This window comes from Trachinotus anak, unplaced genomic scaffold (genome assembly GCF_046630095.1).
Source record: "Trachinotus anak isolate AG129_WGS33_773 ecotype Australia unplaced genomic scaffold, CSIRO_AGI_Tana_v1 ptg000016l, whole genome shotgun sequence".
In the NCBI taxonomy this organism is placed as follows: Eukaryota; Metazoa; Chordata; class Actinopteri; order Carangiformes; family Carangidae; genus Trachinotus; species Trachinotus anak.
The window spans coordinates 9834826-9845900 of NW_027273867.1; the positions used below are offsets into that span (position 1 = coordinate 9834826).

Genomic DNA, 11075 nt, shown 5'->3' on the forward strand with positions numbered 1-11075 from the left:
TGTTTCCCTGTGCTTTACAATGGGGATGGTTGGCAGGTGCTTCAAGCATGTGCACTCCAGTCTGCAGTGTAGTAAACCAAATAGATGCTGGAGGTGGTGTAGTAGTGTCCTGCCTAATTATACTGGCTCACGCTGACCTTGATACTGAAAGATAAACAGCGAACGGGAAGCTAAACCAGTGACATGGTGAAAGTGAGATGATGGGAAGGCATGCAGAGTGTGCTATGTTTGTTGACACCTTATGGAAGCTCAGAGATTATGCTTTTAGTGGTTCGCGCACACCTCCACACCCACACACACACAGTGAAGCTCATGTAACCAGTTAAAGGACAGCGCAGAGACTGAGACCTTCCTTATAAATGGTATTGATATGATTCCTTTTCACTAGACTGTAGGGAAATTCAGTGTCTAAGAAACAAAAATGATTTTGAAATCTCTATTCAATATCAGTATAAATTTTATTTATTGCATTTGAGAAATGAAAACTCTTTACCACAAACACTGCCGCTCTTATCTCAGCTTTAATACACACGTGTGTGTGTATCTCTCATGTGTAGAAAATATTTCATGACTGCGAATAAGTTGAAGGAAACAACCTTTTCACACAGCTGACATTTCATGTCTTCTCACATTACAGAAAGTCTCTGTCATGTTGTAGTTGCTATCATTTTCTTAAAAATACATTCAGTTATCTACATTACCCTGAGCAGTAATAACAATTTCACAGCACCGGAGCCGACCTGCACCTCTGGTGACCATGCTTCAGGAAGCAGCTAGGTCAAGCTTTGTTCTGTCCTTTGCAACTGCATAAAGTACATGTAGCATGTATGTACACATCAGTACAAGTCAGTGGGGCCCTTTGACCTGATTAGCAGACATCTGCTGTGGCCAGAGGGAGTGTTCCTGTACTGACACTGTAGCAAGACCTAGTAAAGGAAATCTTCAAAACGGGATTACAACAACAAGGAGCTAATCAGAGTGCGACTGAGTGTGGGAATCATTGCTTTGGTGTTTATATAATAGGAATGTAAAGCTGCCTCGGTTTGGGTGCCATCATATTGCTAACGAGCAAGAAGTATCACACCTCTTGTATTTTGCCGATATCATTTGAGAAATTGCATATTAGTATTAAGAATAAACATTTTCCTCAGTGACAGCTATTAAGGCTATGTTTACACATGTTTACATTTGTGCATATGTTAATGTCTCAGTTTTTTGTGTACAGCCTTAATTGTCACATTCAAAGAAAAAGCCCAAAGGCATGCAGATACCCACAACTCCACGGCTGGGGCCCTAATCAAAACAACTGTAATTTTCTAGCCTTCCTCGCTGTAATTTAAAAACACCTGCTTTGTCAGAGAATTGTATTGCCCCCGTTTGATTAATTTTTGTTGAGGCTAAATGGCGCCTAATCAATGGTGCAACAAATCACACAATGGTTTGATTTGCTTCCCATGAATCAGGCAAAGTAAGGACAGGCCAAAGCTTCGGGGCTGAACTCGTACTGTTTTTCACTTTCCTATGTTCGCTTATCTCATGTCAGGGAAAACTATGAGCCCGATCACAGCCACTTTGACGGCGCGCTAAACATACACAGACGGAGGGATTTTCAATCTCGTATTTCACTTGAGTTGTACATTTTCCCCGCAGGACCACTGAGCAGTCAGTGAACCGTCAACCGTTTCAATGTCCATACTTATTACTCTCGCCTTCTCTTATCCTTGTTTGCGCTAATAGCTTTCAAGTTTGCCAGTTCACCAACTTCTATAAAAAACAAGCAAAAAAAATAGATAACACAGACACCATAATGTTTTCACTCAACCTCAATATCCATTCATACTTTCCAGGGAAACACTTCAGTAATCCTCACTTCTCTATGTTACTGCATTCCTGTCATTTGATTCCCAAATTGCTACAGAACTTCCTTTTTACTTCCTGTATTTCATCATTTCTGTAAATATGCATATGGGCATTCTAGTGTGAGCATCATTAAGTGTACACCTGCATGTGTGTTCATGTGCAGCCATATACATGAATGTCAACATAAATTTGGGTGTGTACTGTATGTGCCCGTTTGTGTGATCTAATGCTCAGCCTACTGAATCCTTGGTGGGGTGAGGGGAAAAAAAGCAGTGGTCCATGAAGCTAACCAAACCTCCAACCTGATCAAATGTGACAATTATCATAGTGCTCTTTGGTACAAAACTCTTCCTCTTCTGGCTCCCCCACCCACTCCGTCCTCCTCCTTTCTCTGAATGCCACCTCCTCTCTCCATCCTCCGGTTTGCTGCCCTCCTCTCTCACATGAAACCAGTCCTCTGCTTTTTTTTTTTTTTTTTTTTTTTTAGCTTGGTCAGAACTAACTTTTCTCTCAGTTTTACATCCCTCTGTCAATCTTCAATTCAAAAGACGGCAATTGTCTCTCGAGTGGCACTAGTTCACAAGTGTGATTGCTTCTGCTTGTTGTTTCATATTCAGGGAATCCTAAACACTTTCCTGACAGCATTAACCTAAACCATTAACCCTACTGCCAAAGTTTAAATCATCAGTGAACCTCACACATGGCATCACCTGTCATCTGACGCCATGTGTGCGGTTCACTGATGATCTTAACTTTGGCAGTCAGTTTAGAGCAGAGGTTAACAGCACAGTGCAGCTTGTTCTTGTCTTTTTGAAAAAGGGATGTAAATAAGAGTACAGTCATTGTGGCGCTGGCTGCTAGGCAGCAGACAAAATGGCTCTTCAAAGGGTCATAAACACTGCACAAGAAAATCATTTGCAACCCTTCTTCCATCCCTGGAAGATATCGCAAACACCCACTACTTCTCCAGAGCCAGATATATTGTAAAGGCCTGTTCACACTCTGACCACTACCTGTTTGACCTTGTTGCCCTCTGGCAGGCGCTACAGGTGATTCAAAACTCAGGCCACTAGACTCATGAACAGTTTCTTTCCTCAAGCCATTTGCACTCTTAACCAACACAATCATGCAAGATGAAAACAGTCCTTGTGTGACTTTCATCATTCCTGTGCAATTTTCCACTGTGAAGAGTAACAGCTGCACTTGAGCACCTCATATTTATCTGTTTATCTATTTATGTTAGGATTGTGTTAAAGTGTGTTAAGATGTGTGAATCTCCTCAATTGTTTTTTAACTAATGCACTCTAAGATACACATAGCACTGCCATTGTGCCAATGCGAACACGCTACCAATAACACAGCGACAGTGCTAACATGCTGATGTTTTTTTCGTTTTTTTTTTTTTCTTTTTAACTCCCCATCATAGGTCTGACAATGTTGTAGGTGTGCAGTACTAAATCGGTGGAGTGCTCTTTTTAGGGATTCTGGTGTGTTTTCAATTCATCCAGTAGCAGATATAAATGTCTGTATTAAATTTCATGGCATTCATGGCAGCTTTTGATATTTGTTGTTGAGATATTTCGGTCTGGACCGAAGCAGCGGGCCAACCCACAGATCAACATCGCCATCCCTAGATTTAGTTAAAATATTTTCAATAAAAGAGGTATCAAATGGTGCCGGTGGATGGAGTTTAGTTTATGAAAGCAGCAGAGACTCTGCTGAGCCTTTTCCACAGTGACATCTGTATTTACTCTAAATCTGACTGAGCGAGAAGAGACATCATAACACTTTTATCAGCAACTTTTACAATGTGGAATATTTAGTACAACAATCATCTGTATAGAAGGACATGAAAGAACACAACACTGCAGTGAGCCAGCAGACGTACAAAGGGATTCAGATGCTTCAGTGTTACAATCCTTTTCCAATTTTATTCTTTTAGTGTAATTTGTAACTTTTTATTTTGCCGCGCCATTTAATCCCTGCCTCCTCATCTTTTTCAGGGTTGGCTGCACTTCATGATAGTGAGTGAACAACGTCAGACTCATCATTTCCATTCCCTTCATGCTATAAATCACTCACATGCAGGGTAACATGTTGTGAGTGGTGCATTTCCTCATACCCACACACAACCATTCTCACCTTCAGTGCCGGTGTTCAATTTCAAGATTATCTGAGGGAGAAAATCCTTTCCTTCATCTGACAGAGACAGATCACAGGCTGAGAACCACCGACCAACCCCACCCCCACCCCCACCCGACCCACCCCCTCAAACAGTATAACTTCTCCGTGGTCATCTTGGTCTGTCTTTCCCTTCCCTCTCTCCCCTCTTTGCAGATATCTATCACCTCTCCGTGGCCTTCTTCTCATATATCTCCCCTGGTCCCTCCATCTCATCCCTCTGTCCGCTCTATTCATCCCATCTCTCCAGCCCCCTACCCATACATTTAAGAGCAGCTGAAGCCCACAGCAGACCACACTTTGTTGCCCCATCCATCATGGTTGACTGTAGGCCAAACAGGTCCCAAAAAAAAAAAAAAAAGAAGCTATGATTTAAGTCTACCTTGCTCTCGGCTGGGCGGGCAGCTCTGTGGTGCCCCAGCTGGTTCCTGGATCTAAAAAACTGTGAAAGAAGTAATTCTATCAAGTCTGGACTTCTGCTAACTTCTGATCTGTCCTTCAGCCTTCATCATAACCCTTTGCATAATTCTGATTTTTTCCATTGATTGTGAAGACGGATCAATATTAGCAAATATTTTCAGGCCCCTTCTCTGAAAATGCTAATTAGAAACTCAGGGTGAATCTGTTTTTTTCATTTCACCTCTAACCAAACGAGAGGGTTGCGTGTTTTGCACTGTATTTGCAGAAGAGGGCTTCAGTGACGGGCAGTAGACAAAGTAACTGAACATTATATACTGTGTTGGATTAAAAGGCGTCTTAAGAGTGTTTAATCATGAATTATCACTCTAGCATGGCATGGGAGAATCAATTCTGATTGGCTTGAAGGCACAATTAGCGGTTTGAATATATTAAATGTCATGACGAAGCCTAATGGGGAAAAAAAAAAAAAGCAATGCAACTACTTGAATAAACAGCTAGAGTAGAAAATAACCCTTGAAAAGCAACTTACCATGCAAGTTTAGCTTGAACATATGCTTTAAGGCAATGTGGGACTCACCAGTGAGACGAAACAGCCTGAAATTTGCCTGAAACACTCGACACTTGCAGAAAAACCGACAAAGATTAAGTGATGTGAAGTGGTGGTATAGGGGGCGCACGATGGTTCAGTGGTTAGGACTCTAGCAAGAAGGTTCTGGGTTCACTCCTGAGGCCTTCCTGGGTTCCCTTTGGATGCTTTGGTTTCCTCCCCAAAGACGTTCACATTAGGTTAACTCGCGATTTTAAAGTGCCCATAGGTGTGAAGGTGAGTGTTTGTCTCTATGTGTGAGCCCTGTGACAGACTGGAGACCTGTCCGGGGTGTACCCCGCCCTCTCCCAATGTAAGCTTGGATTGGCTCAACCCCACCCTATAAGGATAAGTGGTATCGCCAATGGATGGATGGCAGTGGTGGAATAGGAAGTTTAGCCTTTACTGGCTGTTGATAAATGTCTGTGACAGAGATCATTGTTGTAATTTACGATCCCTTGTTCATATTTTCCCGGTCAGAAAATGTAAGATGATTTTGAAGAAGCGGCAAAGACAATGACATATGATTTGTTTGTCTTCACCATTTTTCACCAGCTGTCTTAACTGACACATTTCAGACATTTTACGCCATTTTACGCCTATGTATCACATCTGACAATCACACTGAAGTCACAGAACCTTAGCGACATATGTAACCATTTTAATGTCACGTCACCCATATCACCCAAAGCATCTTTCTTACCTTCTGCCATTTACAGTAGTGGTTGAAATGAAATGTCATTTAATTATAAAACTGACTGAAAGACTTTACTGAATTCTTTAAAGATGAATCAGCCCTCTCATCGAAGAGAAAATCTAAGCCAAGGATCTAAAAGTCATCAAGCTGTTTCCGCATCAACATTGTGACATATACCTGTGACCGCTCTGCTCACCAGACATGAACCTAATTGAGTGTTTACGCCACAATGAAATACGAGGCTTTGTTGTACTCCATCACCACGAGGTGGGCAGAGCGAGGCAATGAATAAAGCCTGGCGTGACAGTAGTGATGACGGTTGATCTTGCCCTCCAGGAGATGAGTTAGCAATTTCATGCCAGCAGAAAACACCCATCACCATTAGAGAGCTACACTCACTGAAGAATGGCTGCAATTTTCATCATTTTGACAATACCAAAAGGGAATCAAGATGAGAGTGAGATTGCTTCGGTCTACTAAGGAGGAGAGAGTTGGACTTTCAAGGAGGGGGGTGAGTGACGAACGCTGGATTCATGGGAGCTTGTGTCGATCGGAGATGTTAAGTAACTGATGGCGAGTGAGGAAGTTAGAAACGGGTTCCAGGCCAATGGAGAGATGACTAGGACAACAGAGACTGGTGTAGGTTTCACCAACCAATAAACCAATAAGCGTCACCCACATATTACCAGTTACTCCTCTCTCTCTCGTCTCGTTTTCCTCTGTCTACTCTCTTGATCCCTCCCCCTGTCTCTCTTCTTCTGCTTTTCCTTTCGCTCTTTGCTTCTCCGTGTTTAGCCTCAAGACAGGTCTTCTATGGGCTCTTAACTAAATGGGATCTTTGCTGAGGCTATTGTTGAGAGCTGGGCCATGGCATAGACAGCACGCTCCAATAAGCACTGCAAACACTGAAAGGTAAAGGCCATTGGCCCTAAGTCTGTTTGCGATTATGTGTGTGAGTGGGGAAGAAAGTATGAGAGGGTAGACAGGAAAGCAGGAGGCATTATCCATGTCACACATGTACGTTTTTAAATGTATCCTGCTGCACGAGCATGGAAATGTAGCCATGCAAACCCTCAGCTGTTGGCTTCACTCTGACCTTACATAAATCGTATAACAAGGAAGTAATGAGCACATACTATGCCTGTGGTACATGCATGGCTCGTCTGTGCAGACTTCCAACTCTCCAGCTGCACGTGCTCATCTTAAGAGAAACTCCCATTTTGGCTCAATGTTAGCCTCTAACACTCCATCCATAATTCATACATGTGGTATCTTTTAATAGCCGGGCTGAAAAAGAATCACAGCATGTGCTCAGTGACACAGAAAAAAAAAAACAAAAAAAAAACATACTGCACACACTGAATGCAGTTCATACTCAGTGTTCAGTGGGTCATGAAATATTAAAAAAATAAAAATACGTGGTATGTTTTTGTTGGGCAGACAGATGAATTAGGTGAGGGCAACATACTGTGGCAACAGAAGCAGGACTGTGGTGACCTCACAAGCATAAGGAAAAAGAAGAAGAAAACCTGTCCAAACAGAGCTGTCACATGGTGGTTGACTGCAGTAAAAATTAAATATTTACAATATACCCTTTCTTTTTTTTCTTTTGGAAAGCTGTTTTAGGCTTGAAAGGTTTCAAATGCCATTTACTGCCAGTTTGTCTTCTGGCTGTTTCACTTTCTTGAAGGTTCTGATTGTATTACACTGCACTACCAATATCTGTGGCCCTGCTCAGACCTGGCATTCAGATGCGTCTTCGGTGATCCGATCATAAATGGTCAGCTTCGCGTTAACTCCGTCTCGTATGTGCTTGTGCGCATGTGTGTGAGTGAGAGAGAGACAGTGGGGTACGGAGAGGTTGGGCGAATCAATGCGCTGCTCACAGCTCTATACTGGGGAAAAAAAAAAAAAAAAAGGTCCTTCAATGTGGACACTGCTAAAAGAATGTGACCGCATGTGAGTTAGACCACCTCTGAATATGGTCTGAGCAATGGGGTCTAAAATGCGTCCCCAGTGCATTTTGGGTACACCTGAACTTAGAGCTGTTTACTTGTGATCAGATCGCCTGGGATGGGTGTTAATACCCAGTCTGAACAGAGCCCGTATGTCCAGGTTATACTGGAGTGTAATATATGTTGTAGCCCTGTATAGTTGTAGAGTAGAGAAGTTCCCTTTCTAGCCCCGCTGGCCCGTGTACGCGCCTGTGCACACGGTTCTGAACATGTTTTGAATGGGATCTGAACGAGTAAATGCTTCAATTCCCACTGCAGGCGTGCTGTACCTCGTTAGGTCGCTTAGAGTCTCCAGAATTCAAACATTCAGTTCATTTTGCGCGAACCATAAGCGCATGAATATGACTTATTCATATCTACCAGCATTGTGTACCAGATGCAGCAGCCAGGGGGTGATTCTCTATACCTGTTCGTAGGTCCAGAAGCCGTATTCTCTGTCCAATCCTCCATTGTTTATGATCCACTAGCCCGCACGGATCCAAAGATGATGACAATAAACTTTATCGTCCATATCAGATTGTTTACTCCTGGCTCATTTCATTGTCTGTGTCCCTTCCTGCCGCATCAGCGCTGTGTCGGACAAATGCACCCCGCACTTGTTGGCTAGCTCTCTGTGAACACACTGGGAGCCTCCCTGTAAAGATCCGATCAGATTTCACTCCACAGGTGAACACACCGAACGCACCTGAGCGCGGATGCGCGGCTGTCGGTTGTTACCTTTGCGCTCTACGCTGAAGCCGGACTGCTGCGTTTTGAGTGCGTTTTTAAGGCGTCAAGATGCTCCAGGGCGATTTCTGCTGTTTCTTTTTCAAGAGTTAAAGCACATTTTCCCACAGTTTTCCTTTTAGAGAGGTCTATAGGCGCCTGTGAACAAATGAACTAAAGTAGAATGTAAAGCTTTCCGTTGCTCTTGCATAAAATATATCCTAGTTATTGTTATCAAATCTTACTTTTTTTCAGGCGAGGATTAAAAAAAAACCCAAGAAAACTGCAACAACAGGACATAATTAATAGAGTGCCAGTCAAATCTCAAACGGTGGAAAACAATGGAAAAATATGTGATGGAAACACTGAATATTTCATATACTGAACATCATGACTTATTCAGTCTGTTTCCATTGCTCTTTGTCACATTTTGTTTTTATCAACACACCAACTTTTTCCACCTTTGCCAGGCATAAAAACTATTTGTGATATTTTGACTTTCTTTCACATTTTTCTTATTTCCACTCAGCAGCAATTGAAAATGCACATAAAAACTGGTGAAGAGAAACTCACATAAAGTTAAACAAAAGCTATAAGAAAGTTAAACAAATGCTGATATTTACTCATCATTGGAGCCAACAGAGGACAGATATGAGTTATTTTATGTAATTGGGTTTATGGAATAACAGAGAACTTTTCTTTAATATGACGTGTTCATCGACATATTCAAGTTGTTTTTTTAGTCAAAGGTGGTGCACTTAAAAACTGCAGGGGGGAGGGAAACATTCATTAAAAAAAAAAAAACAGTAGGAAGTTGACAAAGTTAGCTCCATAGAGAACTGTAGGTATTGTGCATGTGAAAAACCCTTGAAGCCTGGATGTCATGATGAAAAGGTTTTGAAGAGCTCCCAAAGTGGCATCCTCAGGGAGTGTCCTTTGGAAACGTTTTTAAGCTCAGCTTTTGCTTTTGCTTTTTCTGACATTTAATTTTTTTCCCCCCCAGGGTGTCAAAAAAAGACATGAGAGGAGCAAACATTTAAACAAGGAGATAAGCTCAGGGTTCAAAATCAGGTACAGGCTTTGCAATAATTCACTGCCTTAGACGTGAGTGACCCATAACACGCTGGCTGCTACTAATTCCCAGTTACATACCAAGGTGTACGTGCACATTCAGACATATATAATGCATCCCTTAAAGGTGCAATGTGTAAGATTTGGCCAGAAAAAAAATGAACTAACACTATCAACACTGTGTGAAGGAGCCACAGTGATGATGTCATGCACAACACTTCCATCTATTGAATTTCAGAGTTACAGTGGAGGAAATAATTATTTGATCCCTCGCTAATTTTGTAAATTTGCCCACTGACAAAGAAACAGTCTATAATTTTAATGGTAGATTTATTCAAATAGTGAGAGATAGAATATCAAAAAGAAAATCCAGGAAATCACTTTAAATAAAAGACATAAACAGACTTGCATTTTATTGAGTGAAATAAGAATTTGATCCCCAGGCAAAACATGGCTTAGTACTTGGTGGCAAAACCCTTGTTGGCAAACAGAGGTCAGATGTTTCTTGTAGTTAATTACCAGGTTTGTGCACATATCAGGAGGAATCTTGGTCCACTCCTCTTTGCAAATCATCTCCAAATCCTTAAGGTTTCGAGGCTGTCACTTCGCAACTCGAAGCTTCAGCTCCCTCCACAGATTTTCTATGGGATTAAGGTCCAGAGACTGGCTAGGCCACTCCATTACCTTAATATGGTTCTTTTTGAGCCAGTCCTTTGTTGCCTTGGCTGTATGTTTTGGGTCATTGTCATGCTGGAAGACCCATCCATGACCCATTTTCAGTGCCCTGGCGGAGGAAAGAAGGTTGTCGCTCAGGATTTTACGGTACATGGCTCCATCCATCTTTCCATCAATGCGGTGAAGTCGTCCTGTCCCCTTAGCAGAGAAACACCCCCAAAGCATAATGTTTCCATCTCCATGCTTGACGGTGGGGACGGTGTTCTTGGGGTTATAGTCAGTATTTTTCTTCCTCCAAACATGGCGAGTCAAGTTGATGCCAAAGAGGTCGATTTTGGTTTCATCTGACCACAGCACTTTCTCCCAAGACTTCTCTGAATCATTCAGGTGATCATTGGCAAACTTCAGACGGGCCTGTACATGTGCCTTCTTGAGCAGGGGGACCTTGCGGGTACTGCAGGATTTTAATCCATTGCGGCGTAGTGTGTTACCAATGGTTTTTTTGGTGACTGTGGTCCCAGCTGCCTTGAGATCATAAGCAAGCTCCTCCCGTGGAGCCCCAGAACGAGGTGGATTGATGGTCATTTTGTGTTTCTTCCATTTTCGAATAAGCTTGTCCCTGATGTCCTTAGACAGCTCTTTGGTCTTGCCCATGGTGGAGAGGTTGGAGTCTGATTGATTGCATGGACAGGTGTCTTTTATACAGGTGACTGATTGACACTGGTGTCTTTGCTGCAGGTAACAAGTTTTTTTTTTTTGGTAAGTCTAAGGAGTAGGAGTATTTAACCAGTCTGTGGGAGCCAGAATTGTTAATGGTTGGCAGGGGATCAAATACTTATTTCACTCAATGAAATGCAAATCAATT

At 42.3% G+C, this 11075-nt stretch overlaps 1 protein-coding gene across 1 annotated transcript in view; it reads right to left on the reverse strand.

Annotated features, from left to right (window-relative positions):
* Nucleotides 1-10502, reverse strand: part of adgrb2 (adhesion G protein-coupled receptor B2) — a 228823-nt gene extending 218321 nt beyond the window's left edge. The window contains exon 1 of the mRNA XM_071499909.1: nucleotides 8166-10502. The gene's annotated coding sequence lies outside the window, so the exon portion shown is untranslated. The remainder of the gene's footprint in view (nucleotides 1-8165) is intronic.
* Between the last annotated feature and the right edge of the window lie 573 nt (nucleotides 10503-11075).